Here is a 15851-nt window from a genome sequence, read left to right as displayed (position 1 = left end):
GGACGACTCACTTAATTATTAGCTCGTTTATCATTATATTTATTCACTTGCCTTCTATTTAAGGTGATTTTTATCATTCCCCTACTTTACTAATTCTTCACATGTTTTGGGAACATATGCGTACTTATTCGTATTTCGTATTATCTATACATCTCAAAAAAATAGCAAACGTGTAATTGTGTGTTATTGGTCAAATATATTTGTTGGGTGCTTACTTGTTTAGTTCAACGCATTCGGAGAGGTCCAACATATTCTCATTTGTAGTATAATCATACTATTGGCCAACGCCCGATTCGCTTGGCAACGGTCTTTTTATTTGCTCATGGTTGATTTACCGGTGCCCGATTCACTTGGCAATTGTTAATTGACACCTTATTTGCTTATGGTTTGATTTCATTACTGTAATTTATTATGTTTTGCTTATTTATTTTATTTATTATGTTAATAATATATCATTGCAAAAACTGGTGATAATCTCACTCAACATGTGTTGTTGAGAAACTCTATTTTCTACGCATATGCGGGTTGCCATGGAATTGAAGTTTGAAGTATGGACACTTAGAAAGACCTTAGGCTTTTAATGAAGATTATATTTATCTTGATTGGATTATTTGTTTTATATTATTTATTTGTGTTATGGATATTTTTGCACTATAATTTGAAATAATTAACTTAATAGATATTGTCATTTTACATATGACAGAACAATCGGCTCACGCCCCGGCGTTTCCGCCTTAGGTTGAGGTGTGACATTGCACTTTTGGACATTCCTACAAATCCCAAGCATAATTTGTTTATTTCAATGATTAATGGCCTAGGTGAATGTCAACTTGCTTATGCCATTAGTGCAAATCCAGCTATTCACTCTTGCTGGATTGAAAAATTTTGGAACAATTCGAAGAATGCCTTTGACAAGATAGAAAATTCCATCATCACATAGAAATTTGGAGAGAGAAAGATTACTATATCTGAATATGATGTGAGGAGAGTTCTTCAAATCAAGGACTCTCCAACTTCCTCGAGAATGAAATATAAAAAGGAAGTTGTCATTCCTATTTTGACCAAGATGGGATATGAAGCTCCATTGCGAACTTTTGACAAGAAATACTTACCACCATACTGGAAGTATTTGGTACACGTCATTGGACAATGCTTGTCTGATCTGAGGGGAGGTTTTGACAGTCTCAAAGTCGACTGGGCCAAGATTCTGGTCTGCTTGGTAGACAGCATGGACTAAACTATTCACATTTCCTTGAAGCAGTAACCTTCTTTTTCCTTGAAGCGTAAGCAATAACCTTCTTTTCATGCATTAGAACGCATCCCATACCTATGTGTGAGGCGTTACAGTATACGGTAAAGTTATCTTGACCTTCGGGTAAGGCTAAGATAGGTGTGTTTGTCAGTTTTTGCTTCAAAGTCTCAAATGCTTCTTCTTGCTTTGGTCCGCATTCAAACTTAACAGACTTTCGAGTAAGCGAAGTTAATGGAACTGCTATTCTTGAGAAGTTTTGAATAAATCTTCGGTAATAACTGGCTAACCCTAGAAAACTTCTAACTTGAGTCGGGGTCTTGGCTATTTCCCATTTTGTGATAGCTTCAATTTTGGACGGATCAACTTGAATTCCTTTCACATTTACGATGTGTCCTAGGAATTGTACTTCGGACAACCAAAAGTCACACTTCAAAAATTTTGCATAGAGTTTCTCCTTCCTCAATGCTTCCAGTATGATCCTTAAATGAACTTGATGATCTTCTTTGGTTTTGGAATAAATAAGTATGTCATCTATGAAAACAATAACAGACTTATCCAAGTAACGCTTGCAGATTCGGTTCATCATGTCCATGAAAGCTGCCAGAGCATTAGTGAGTCCAAATGGCATAACAGTGAACTCATAATGTCCGTATCGAGTTCTGAATGCTGTTTTTGATATATCATCTTCTTGCACCTTCAGTTGATGATATCCGGACCTAAGATCAATCTTAGAAAAACAACTCGCCCCTTGAAACTGATTAAAAAGATCATCGATTCTCTGAAGTGGATATCAATTCTTTATCGTGACTTTATTCAGTTATCGGTAGTCAATGCACATTCTCATTGACCCATCTTTCATCTTAACGAATAGAATTGGAGCTCCCCAATGTGAAGAACTCGGTCTTATAAATCCATTTTCCAACAATTCATCTAGTTGCTTCTTTAGTTCCTTCATTTCTGTTGGTGCTAGTCTATAAAGAGACTTAGCAATCGGAGTTGTTCCTGGAATTAAGTCTGTTTTGAATTCAACCTCTCTATCAAGCGGTATACTAGATAATTCAACGGGAAATACGTCCTTGAAGTCAGAAACAATTTGGGACTTCTTCTATCTTCTTAGGTTCTGGTTCCTTGGTTACATACGCCATAAATGCTAGCCAACCTATACCTAAACAATGACACACCTTGATTTTTGAAATAATTCAAATTCTACCAGGCTCTTTATCCCCGGCTATTCGGATAATTTTCTTATTCGGAGTTAGTATATCTATAGCTTTCTCATTACATAAAATTTGGGATTGGTTGGCAGATAGCCAATCCATTCCTATAATTACATCAAATCCTGCTAACTCCATAGGTAACAACTGTACTGGTATGTCATATCTAGCTAAGGAAATATAACTACTTAAAACTTCAGATATTCAGATTAAATTCCCGTTAGCTATTTCTACTTCATAATGATTATTTAGTTTTGCTAGAGGTTCATTCAATAATGTACAGAACTTATAATCTATGAAACTTTGATTGGCTCCCAAATCAAATAGGACTCTAGCATAAACATTATTAATAGGAAACGTACTAGTAATTACATCTGGCAATTCTCATGCCTTTTGTGTATTCAGCATAAACGCGCGGGCGTTCCTTTTTTTCCCATCATTCTTGGCACCGATTCCTCTGGCGCCTCCCATTATTGGTTTCTTTTTAGTGCACTCTGCACTAAAGTGCCCTTTATCTCCACAGTCAAAACAAACAATTAACTTCTTTCTACAGTTTTCCTCCTTATGTCCTGGCCTTTTGCAGAAATTGCAAGTTGAAAATGAGTCAAACTTGCGAACATCAGTTCTAGGTGTAGGCCTTATACATCTCCCCTCGTGCCTCTTTCCACACTTTTTACACAATGGTCGGTTAAACACAGCCAACCCTTATTTTCCCTTCTCAACTTTCTTCTACCATCACCTTCATGTTTCTTTTCATTCACATTCTTCCTCTCCTCATCCCGATTCCTTATCATGCTCTCCATGAGATACCTGGCAAGTTCAATTGAAGATTCAGTTGTAGCGGGCATATGTGATCTCACGTGATCACGAATTTCCTTGGGCAATCCATAATATTTCTGGTCACCTTGTTGTACTCAGGAGTGACCAAATGAGGTACTAAACTACAGTATTCAAGGAACTTGGTGTCCTGGCCTTTTGCAGAAATTGCAAGTTGAAAATGGGTCAAACTTGCGAACATCAGTTCTAGGTGTAGGCCTCAAACATCTCCCCTCGTGCCTCTTTTCACAGTTTTTACACAATGGTCGGTTAAACACAGCCGACCCTTCTTTTCCCTTCTCAAACTTTCTTCTACCATCACCTTCATGTTTCTTTTCATTCACATTCTTCCTTTCCTCATCCCGATTCCTTGTCATGATCTCCATGAGATACCTGGCAAGTTCAATTGAAGATTCAGTTGTAGCGGGCATATGTGATCTCACGTGATCACGAATTTCCATGGGCAATCCATAATATTTCTGGTCACCTTGTTGTACTTAGGAGTGACCAAATGAGGTACTAATCTACAGTACTCAAGGAACTTGGTGTTGTATTCCTTGAGGTTCGTCCCAATCACCTTATGATTCCAGAGTTTTATCTGAATCTGATCAATTTCATGAATTTGACAGAATTTATGCTTGAACAATTCTTTGAAAGTCCTCCACTCAAGATTATACAAGCTGTTTCTCCCTTTTACTTAGATCAAAGTGTTTCACCATTCCAAAGCTTCCCCTTTGAACATCTGGGAAGTAGTGTGAATGCTTTCTTCCTCGATACATTTACTAATGATGACAATAGACTCCATTTCCTCAAACCAGCGGAATGTAACTATTGCCCCTTTGTCTCCATAAAATTCTTTTGGTTTGTACATTTGAAAATCTTTAAATGTACAACCCGTGCTGACTTTACTTCTTTTTACTTTACTTGGTACATGATCAGTGGTCGAGCTTTCATAGCACTCCTCTTTCTTTTCTTTATCCTCTTTTGTTATTTTTGTATTTTTTCTTTTAGAATGGACAAATATGCTTTGACTCGGTTGTACTCGTTTCATTGATTTTTCCATGCTTTTAGAGTTTGCAGTGTGGTCTTGAACCATTTTAATCAAAGGAGTTACGGCTTCTTTAATCAATGGCGTAACCGCTTTTTTGATCAATTCGCGGATACCCCCAACATACTCTTCTGTTACTGTTTTCTTGTTTTCTGGGGTCTTTGCTTTATTAGCTTGACTTCCCTGGCTTTTTTGATTTCTTTGTTCAGACATTCTGTAATTCAGTAAAATATACAAATTTAAAACACAGTCCACACATTTCTTTCATTCATAACACAACATTCAGATTACAGAGGGAAGGAAAATAAAACATGCGTAAACAACATATATATTCCTAATCCCTAGACCATTTCTTGACAAAATTTTTTCATTGTCAGTCAGCGGAATGCTTTTCGAAGTGTCGCTCAATATTTCTATTGGCATTTCAGGGCTGCCAGGAGCATACATCAGTTGGCTTCCGTAAGCCAAGTATGGATCTATTTGATCAATTGGATACATTGGGTTCATTGGGTTCATCGGAATTATCGGGTTATTCAGAATGTTCAGATCAGCCGGATTTGAATTCACCGGATCAGTCGGATACACCGAATCATTTGGTTGCTTGGGACCAAATTAGTATTGGCCTTATCAGATGGCTCAGATTCAGGTGCAGGTTTCGATCGTCTCACTACCCGGTGCCTTTGCCCACAGTAGTTCGTGTACGATAACTGCACAGATTTATACTTTGGGATAGGTAGACTACCAATCACAGTTTATCCCTACTTATCAAATAATTGGTTAAAGCTTAGGTTCTAATATGTTAATACCTAATTCGCTAAATCCGATGACTCTGATACCAACCTGTCACACCCCGGTCCAAGGCCTGGGTGCGACGTCCCGATTGGTATACCTGTTTTGTAAATATATCAGAGTAGCGGGTTCATTTTAACGGAAGTATTAAATATTAAAATATTAACTCTCATTGCAAAATTTCTTAGGAATTAAATAACCAAGTTTTCCGTTACAAAACAGTGTTATTATGATTACAACGATCTACAATAAAAAATAGAGCCATCACAAGCGATCTTCTATCTTTATGACTCTACATCCTTATCTACCACTATCAGCATCTAGTTACCTGCATGGGTTAAAAAAAAACACGTCAGCTATGTGCTGGTGAAACGTTGACTCGATAAAACAGTTTATAACAGTCGTTAAATACAAACATAGTTTTCTGTTTCACAAACTCAGCAGGAACGCCTGTCATTCAGGGGATTTGTACCACTGCCCCACACATACAATTCAAAGGTTTCCCGAGTGCATAGCCCCTGTTCAGAGACAATATTTCCACTAGGCTATGTGACCCTGTTGGAGAACCGGTTATGACTGACTTGGTTTTGTATGCCTATTATCAGTTATGTATGGATCCAGACACATGTGTATTCGGTCTGAGTTTCTTTTTATTATCTATTTTGTATTATAACAATTTTAGAGACAAACAATCTCATGAAAACATTTATCAGACTCTTTGTAATAAACAACCTGTTTGCTACAAGAGTAAAATCAGTTCAGACAACAAAAGGTTTAACGTGTTCACCTGTTGTTGTCAGTTCGGTTGCATCAGAATCCTTTCTCTTAGTATGGTATTAACTTATATTTGTAATAGGCTTTCGTAAGTACCTAGCCGGTATAACTTGACTATTCAGCAGACTTTAAGTCTGTTTCAGTTCAGCAAACTCTTGGTCTGATCAGCAGACTTTAAGTCTGATTCCGTTCAGCAGACTCTTAGGTCTGACCTAACCTTAGTATAGCTATAGTCGTTTTATGAAATATACCTTGTATTTACATATGACGTTTGGGATGGCATGCTTTGGCCTAATAGAGTCTATCATGTTGGCAAACTTCTCCAGGTAAGTAAACAGGTCCCGTGGTTGATTGGGATTTGTACGAATTACTTACCTTAGGCAAGAAGAGTCTACTAATGATATCCCCCTTCCAGTTACTACATGCTCGTCAAAATAATAGTTTTTAATAACAGTACTTCTTGTGGAAGTAACATTATTATATTCAATAACACATTATTTGGAAAATCAGTTTAAGTTTAATGACTATACCCTTGACTAGGTTCTAAGTAATTATGTAATAAGATAACTAAAGCATAATCCTACCTTAGTCTGCTACTTGAGAGTAAGAACTAAGAACATTAACAGCTCGTTGGTTAGTGCTTCGCTTGATAAGACAGCGGGTTGTTGGCAACGTCTCGGCACCTCGTTTCTTCGTGAAAACAAACCCTCGGAAAACCTTGGTATGCACTCCTAGGTTAACTATGTGAGAGTGGGAGTGAAAATGGTGTGAATTGGGATGAACCTGTAGCTGCCCTATTTATAGCCAGATTCCAGCTTCCTTCGCATCGCGCGAAGAAGCTTCGCGTCACGCGAACCGCCTTTGCGCCGCAATCTTATGCATGTCAATCCCATGATGCCACGTGTCGACACGTGGATTAGATTACTTAGCCATGTTTCGCGTCGCGCGAAGTATCACTTCGCGTCGCACCATGAATCAACATTTCTTGAATTGTGTGCCAGCTACTTCGCGTAACGCGAAAGTAGAATCAGTTCAGCTTTGCGTCGCACGAAGATACGTGAAAACCAGAATTTTCATTTTGAGTCCTTTAACTTTCAGTTTTGACATTTTTTACTCAAAATTAATTGGGGTATTTGCACGATGTTACAAGAGCAATTTAAGGGTATATATGATGAGCTATCTTCAAGTTCGTTATCTCCTATCACTGGCGGCATAGAATCAATGTACGATTTTGACTATGAGCTTGATGATATTGTCATTGAAAATGCTGGTCCTTCGTAAATTCTTGTTGAATCTGAAGGCACTGGTGAAAATGCCTCTGAAATTCTTGATGCTTTTTCTTCATCCAAGACATATAACATATACATATATGCTTATGACGTTCATTCTGAATGAAGAATAATCGCTATCATGACCAGAGTTGTGTTCTATTTTAGAGATGGATGGTGCATTTGAAAAAATGGGCGATTAGGCATGCAAAAGGTGATCTCTTTACCTTCATCTTAATGATCTCTCTACTCTCCCTCAAATGGATCTCAATCACATGCTAAGACTCCCATTCTATAACTCTGATAAATCATCCAAGGTTCTTTGGGCTTATGAAACCCTCCAAAAGCAGTCTAAACATGGGTTTGACATCTTCAAGTTCAGCGATGGAGAACCTGTTGAGCATCCAACTATGATCAACAAAGTCATCAAGAAGCCTGTTGAGTATTAGAGACACATGAACCTTATTTTTCTCCTACAATTAATCATGGTGATGCTTTTAATTGCAACTTGTTTTAGCCTTTTTATGGCTGGGGGTTTGACGGAGAGACTGGGGAAGCGATAGTGCTTTGTGGAAGTGAAAACGAGCATCGTCTCTTTGATAAGCATGATATTCTCTGTTTGGGGAATAGGATATCTTGAAGCTCTACAAGCACCTCTAGAGCTCTGGAAGACACTGGGAGATGCTACACTCCCATCATCAACAAGTTTAGCAAAATGGTCTGTCGCATTGTTGAGAATCGATTGTTCGATGCAAAGAATGTTGTGTTTGAATATGAGATAGGCTAATGGGTTAGAGACGAAAGCAGCTGTCAATACAAAAGCCTAGAGGGAGATTGTTGGGAGATCAATTTGTTATATTTAGACCGATGTATATGATAGTTCATATTATGTTACAATTATTTTAGCTTTCGTTTAACTCTTGTATTGGGCGTAAGGCCGGCCGCCTTGTTTTGTAAACCCAATGGGCAAGCCCATTTTGGCCCATCAATAGAAAACCTATGAGGAATGGGTTCCCTATAAAAGGGGAACTATTCACCCATTCCTCCTTGGACATCTTTCGAGCATTTGCAAACTTTATATTTTTTCTTCTATTTTACTTTCGGTTTTTCTTTACTCGATCCGATATCCGAGTGTTAGTAGTAATTTCAGCTCACTATTAACACGGATTTATCCGAAACAAGTTGTTAGATCCATCCGGAAACCTACATTCATGATTGAAATATGCTTTCATCTTTATGGTCTTTTAGTTTTTATAACTCTAGTATTCTGAATATGTCCATGGCTGAGTCTATTCATAGATGTGCATAAACGAGTGGGTCATGACTTTAAATTTGTATGCGCAAGTTCTTGCACTTCTTGGTGTCTCACTTATCAGATGTTTTGACCACTCCCATGTGAAATTTAATGCGTCAGGAAGTCATTGAACCTCCATCAAATATGAGATGAAATAGCTAGTTGTTGATGACTTTCTAGTCCAATGGCATAAAATGATGGTTAAGGATTGTGATCTTATGCTATCAGGTTCGAAATCTTAATCAAGGTGGGTTTCCTATAGTTGTGGATTTCATCATTGATGGTGTTTTTGAATGAGCCTGTTCTGAAGTGTCAAAATCAATATGGACGGCTAACATGTGTTTTCAGGATGACGCACTCAAATATTTAGAATAATTTCACGTTAAGGAAAAAAAAATAGTTGTCTAAAAATCATGACAGTAGATGTGTTTGTTTTAAATCAAAATCTAATGAAACCATAGAAATACTTTTATTTTTTGGTAATTATAAGTATCATCATTAACGGTGATGGTTTGCATGTTGCACATGATTCTTCAACAACATGAAAGAACTTTATAGATTTCGTTAAAGATTTTAATTCCTATACTAATTTAGTCACATCATTATCTACATCACTTATTTGGGAGAATACATTTAATATATAGAGAGGGCATATATTTAATCAATACATATTTAAATTTTGTAAGAGAAACTTTTAGTTACAACAACAACAATAATAATAATAATAGCAGATATTATTATTAAATTATATTTTTATGATTAAACTTTTTTTTTACCCCCGAGACGAACACAACACCTTTGTTGAATATGTTAAGCAACTCAAACCGTTTGCAACTTGAATCATATAAACTAAACCTAAAACTGGTTATTTTATTGTAGATTCTAGTTGTGTCGAGAATGGTTACCTTTACAAAAGATCAATGCTTTGTCACATCCTCAAAAGAGATGAATAAGTTACCCGGGCAAATTTACTAAAGTTACTCTTGTTTAAAATATGCTTTGATCTTTATGGTATTATTAGTTTTTATAATGCAAGTATTCAGCTTCCATCCTTGGCCGAATCTATTCCTGGATATGCATGACCAAGTGGATCCTGATTTTAAAATTCGTATGTGCCAGAAGTTCTTGCACTTCTTGGAACCTCGCTTGTCGAGAGTTTTGACCACTCACATGAGAAATTCAATTCATGATGAATTTATTGAACTCCAAATCATAAGAATGAGATGAACTGGCTAGTTCTTGCATAGAACATTATGGTCCAATGGCATGATAATGATGATTAAGGTTTAGGATTTTGTGGTCTCATGTCGAAACCCAACATAAGAGGTTCCCGCAGTTGTGAGTTTGGATTTGTTGACTTATTTGATTATTTGAATAATATCTTTGTGTTCCACAACATTAGTGTGTATAATTTTATTCAGATGTGATTTATGAATGAAAACCTATATTTCTTGTTAATTTTGAAGCTCACATTATTGTGTTATATTTCCTTATTGATGGTGTTCTTGAGTACCTTAGACCTAGAGTGTCAAAAATAGTATCGACGGTTGACATGCAGTCTCAAAAAGACTCACTCAGGCATTATACGTAATACCATGTTAAAAATTAAAATGAAGCTCTCTCTTAGAAAATCAAGACATCACATGATATGCATGATATTGCATGATATACGCAGTTGTGTTTGTTTTAAACCAAAATCTAATTGATTCAGGTGCTAGTTCATAATTTATTTCATTATAATATAACATATTATCTATATATAGTAAAAGAGACTTTTGGTGTTTCAACATTGAATAGGGGTTCAAGAAGTTTCATATATATTATATATCTTGAGAAAACATAACAATTGAGTCAGTCTAGGCTAGTGGCTTTGGTTATGGTGTGAGATGCTGCTCCCATGACTTTTGTTCCGGGATCGAATCTTGGCTAGAGGGACATTTTTTTCTTTAGTTTATTTTTTCATTTGTGTCATCATCAAGCATGTTTTAATACATGCTTTAATTACCATAATAATCTTACAGTAGATTTATTATAAATTCAACTCCTAAAATACTCGTGTAAGTCCCGTATTGGAGGATCTTGCAATGTGATACCAAACACACGATGAAATGCGGAAAATAACAACGTGTTGATTCAATACGTGAATGATAATAGCAATAACAACACACAAGAAAGGCTTCAAAACACACTATTATATAATAGTCGGGTGCTTAAGCCCTTAACAACTTACACGGTCAAAAGTTAATGAACGAACAACCCTAAACTTAACATATGTTCTATATATATCCTACCATCTAGGCCCAAACCAACTAAAAGCCCACCGAGATCAACAGATCTTGGTTTACAAACAAAATCCCAAACTATACAAAACTAAGCCCAAAATTACAAGCATAAACCACAAAATACGACCCAATAATCTCCCCCCTTGGTTTATAGCTTGACTTCAGCCTTTCTCAAAAATCCCAACTGGAAGCGTTTAACATGCATATATATCTTCATCTTCTGCCTTTCGACGTATATACTGTGGCTTATAAAAAGACACTTGGAAGTTGAGTGTCTTACTTAGGGCCTTTATTCCGGTAATAATAGCCCTGGCCAGTGATCCAGCACAGGTCATGCTACTTCCAACAGAAGTAGATAGACATGAGTTTTGTTAATGAATGCAGCAACAAATATAGGCTTGATTGACTCAGAAGCGTCAAACACGATGTATCTTTGGTAGAACCCACAAAACCTCGGTCACGGATTGACCGAGAACCCCTCAAAATATCTTTGATCCGAAGATCTCTTTGGTTGATCAGGAGAATCTGGTCAGTCCATACCGAAAACCTGAGAACACTATTCATCGTCATCTCCATATCACCAATCACCATAGATGACCAAACCTAAAATTGTAAATGATGACTAAAACAACATTCAGTAACTTCAAGATAAATCAAATCAACTTACCAAACTCATGAACCGAATGCATCTAACATTACAATCAAACATCACTACAAATCCGTCAACCATGCTGATTATGGAAACATTTTGGTTAGATTTCCTTACCTTTTAAAGAAATCCGCTTGAGAGCATGAGGGAACAAGAAAGGATTGATGGCGGCAAGTAGATGAAAGATGTGATGGTTATACTTTAAGAGGATTTTGGAAGATATTGGAAGTTACAAATATCGAGAATGATTAATAGAGCGTAATGAGTGACTTTTAAACTTCCAAGACGCCTCCATCTGTGCCGAGAAAACATATGTGCCGAGAACTTGTATGGGCCGAGAACCATTATCATGAGTCGAGAACAAGATTCGATGGGCCGAGAATCAAGACACCCGTTGGGTCAAAATTTAGCCCACTTTCTTTGAGGAATAAATCCTGATTGAAAAATGATTTCTTAAAGATATTAGTTTCAACATGAGTAAATATGAGGGAAATAAAAATAAAGTTAAATTAAAAATAAAATAGAATAAAACTAAACTTAAAAACAAAATTAATTTACCTATCCAGCCTTCAGAGCATTTAACATATATTGAGATCAAATTTCAGCGGTTTAAAAATGAGCAACTCTTTTTAAGAAAAGATCCGAACATGAAATCATATTGATTAAGATACTTTCATAATGATCCATTTTCAGCGTTATTTTGACATAGTGAAAAGGTTGATGGCAGGTATTTGGAACTTAGTATGACTTTCATTGCGCCAGTGATATGATTAGGTTCAATTAGGCATAAAGCTAATATGTACATCACTTATGGACCCATGAAGCCCCTTGTCTCTTCTCAAAGCGTATTTCGCTTTCCCCAGATCATCCTAATTTGACTCCAACCCTCTAGTGCTTGATCAAAGAAATTTTCTATACAAAATAAATTTTAGGCTTTAAGGTTGAACGTTGGATTTACACGCCATCCGGACTTACAAGCCTTACATTCAGGGTGTTTAGGACTTACTTGAATGCCCCACCCCTGTAGTTCCCTGGTGCCCCTTTAAGCCTTTAAAAATAATTTAAATTATTTAATTAATTAATCAGAGATTAAGTTAGTTAGTTTCTTTGTTTTTTTTTTTTGGCGATCAAGTCAGTAACGGGCTCGTGTATGTCTGGGTAATTACTTTTCTGCCTATCATTCGGAGAGATGTACCTAGAGACATGCATGCATCTTCAAAATGACTATCCACAAAAGTTAAGCAATTTAGTTTATATCACTTCAAACTTTTACTTATCATAGAAAGCTACCATACACATCAATGACTTATCAAAAGCCTTTATTAGCTTAATAACTTCACACGTCAGGCACGCAAAATCAATTTTTCTATCATTTTTCAAAGGTTAGATCAATTTTCATTTGAAAATATTTGGAGATTCTAATAAGCTTTAGCTGAATATTAATATCACTTCTCAGATGGTAATCCCGAAGACAATTTTAAATCTAATCGCCCCAGTTACCTTCAGTTTTCAGGTGAATGACTATCCTATGAGTCTACAGGTAGACGATAGGACCAAACACATAAAATGTGTCCCTCAAACTTTAGGCGACCGACATAATTTTTAGTGAGAGAACTTAAAACGATAGTTAAACCAACCAAAAATTTTTCTTTTTTATGAATGTTCAGTCGCCCCCGTCACTTTCAGTCCTTAGATTAATGGTTATCCCGTGAGTCAAGAATTGATGACAGGACCAAACATATGAAATATGTCCGTTGAACCTGAGCAACTGGCATGATTTTAAGCAACAGAGCAAAACAGTTTGATTTTTTTTTATTAAGCACACACACACACACACTCTTTTTGTATTTTTCTTTTTCTCCCACTAAATTTGTACAGAAATTATGAAAAGAAAAAAAATTTATGTACACAATTTAAACCTCAAAAATACTCAGTCCTCAAAACGTAGCATCTTAAGAAACCCTACAAGCACATTGAATCTGGCTGTTCCGACCGGTTTCGTAAATAGGTCCGCCACATTATAATCAGTGTGGACCTGTTCAAGATGAATTAGCTTCCGGTCGTAACAATCACGAATAAAATGAATTTTAATATTTATGTGCTTGGTTTTAGAATGTTGAACCGAGTCTTTAACAATGGCAATTGCAGCATCATTATCACAGAATATAGGAGTATTAAGAAATTCCAAACCGTAGTCCATCAATCGATGTTGCATCCAGATAACCTTTGTCACAAATCTGATAGACAAGTACCCTTCTGTGTAATTTTACCTTTCTCCCCTCCCGCAAAGGAAACATAGCCTCCATTAAAGATCTGAATGTCGTTCAGTTGAGATATGTCCCCTTTCATGTGCCTGGAACAGCCACTATCAACAAACCACGGTCTGATGATATTCCTCTATAGCAGTTCCTGCAACATGTGCGAGATCAGTTAGATTTTAGTACCCAGTCCATAGTCACTCTAGGCACACCAGATTTATCAATTTTTGGATACGGGTAACCAAGACATGTCTTCCCGATTATCTAGAATTGTACATGAGGAGTTCTGAGGTTTGGAAACCGGAGACTCAGGTAACCATTTGTATTTCGGTTTTAAAATTTTGTGGCTCACACAAATGATTTGCTTTGTCTCAGGTTTACGATCGGAAGACCGTGAAAGATTTGATTTGTTTTTTAAATTCGATCCCGAAACGTGTGAAGGTCTCGAAACCAAACTCAGTTTTCTGACGTGTTTTCGAGACATAGCAGGAGTTGCTTGTCTAACTTTGGCACGATCGGCCTTGTCTCGAATCCAATTTCCATCAGAAGGACTTGCCTTGAAATACTTTGATTTATTTGAATGTGATTTGTTGAAAGTATTCTGAGGCACGCTCCTCTGACGGTGTCCATAATATGGGACATAAGGACGATGTGGGCAGTTTCTAGCAATGGGACCAGGAATGCCACAGTTGAAGCAAGTTTGTCGCTTCACATGTAAATCTGGGTGGCCAATTCCTGGTCTCGATCTACTTTGCAAATTTTGCTGTCTCGCATCGACCTTAGTGGTTGATTTACTTGCACTTTTCATTCCTGTGTTTACTTCTTTAACAGGTTTTGGTGGTGTGTATTTACTAGCATTTTCCTGTTTAACATCAGTATTTAAAGATACGTCACACTTATTAATACTGCTAGAACATTCAACCACACAATTGTTTATGCTCTTAAAAATAGAGCCCACACAAGCATTAGTCTTAACAGAAGATAAATCACACAATTCAAAACAAGCATTATTAAAATTGTCTTTATTAGGCAAAACAAGTAAATCTTCCTCATCGTCCACCCAATCCTCAATGATTACTTCATCTGCACGCGAAGTAGAAACATTAGTATCATTCACTTTCACAACTGATTGAGCTGGTTTGACAAACCCGGGTATTATCCTTTCATTAATTTCAGGTTTGCCATATTTCAAAGATTTCTCTTTATCTTCCTCAATAACAAAAGGAGAGGGAGTATAATTATCATTGTATGGAGGTGGAACCTCATTATACCCAATTCCCTCAACTTTCTTTTCTTTCCATCTTAATTGCTTTTCAATCATTGACTCAACGACCGCACTAGAAACATCAAACTTTTTAAAATTGAACTCAGCGTTTTCAAATTTATTCGTTAATTTAGCGTTTTCCAAAATAGATGCTTCAAGTTTGGCGGTTAGATCAGCAATTTTCTTATTGGCATCTAAGATGTGACAACACTTGACACTGAAATCACTTTGCAGTTTTGAAAAGTCTTTGTTTGATGCTTCTAGTTTTTCTGTAAGACCATTCTCAAGTTTCTTAAGTGTATAGTTTTCGTGTTTTATATTTTCCATTTCCCTAACAAGATTACTATTATGCACACGAAATAGCTCTACCTTTCTAATGCATGCTTGAGAATATAAATTAGAGTTTACCTCAGATGAACCAGCAGGAGTAGAAGCCATGAAAGCAAACTGGAGACTCTTCACCTGATCTTTAGTCTCATTTCCTTCTTCAACATCATCAACTTGAGCGAGGTTTGCAGTCTGACCCAAAATAGTGAGTGCCTCCATCTGATCAGCCCAATCAAACTGTTGTGCAACTAATCCTTGCTCGTTTCTTCCAGCAACAGCATTATCTCCCCTTGCACCATTCACAGGAACCAGAGCCCTTTCAGTATTTCCCTCCTTTGCTGGATTTGTGCATTCTCTTGCAAAGTGTCCTGGTTCATGACAGTTATAGCACCTGAGGTTCTCCTTGTTGAAACCCACCTTTTTGTTTGCAGGTAAGTTCCAATTGTTCCTACCAGTCCTTTTGGTGAACTTCTTCGCTCTGAATACAGCCATGGCAATCTTCCAGGAGATGTCCATCTCTTCCACATCATCAGGATGGATCTGATCCAGTTCAGTAGAACCGACTGGTTGAACAAGGTCTCCAGCAAGAAAAGCATTATAGCAGTTCATGAAGCCT

Source organism: Bidens hawaiensis, unplaced genomic scaffold (genome assembly GCF_021521415.1).
Source record: "Bidens hawaiensis isolate Kalapana, Puna unplaced genomic scaffold, B.hawaiensis_p1.1 tig00002186_1, whole genome shotgun sequence".
NCBI lineage: Eukaryota > Viridiplantae > Streptophyta > Magnoliopsida > Asterales > Asteraceae > Bidens > Bidens hawaiensis.
The sequence above is the reverse complement of the archived record's forward strand: the minus strand, read 5'-3'. Positions refer to the sequence as shown.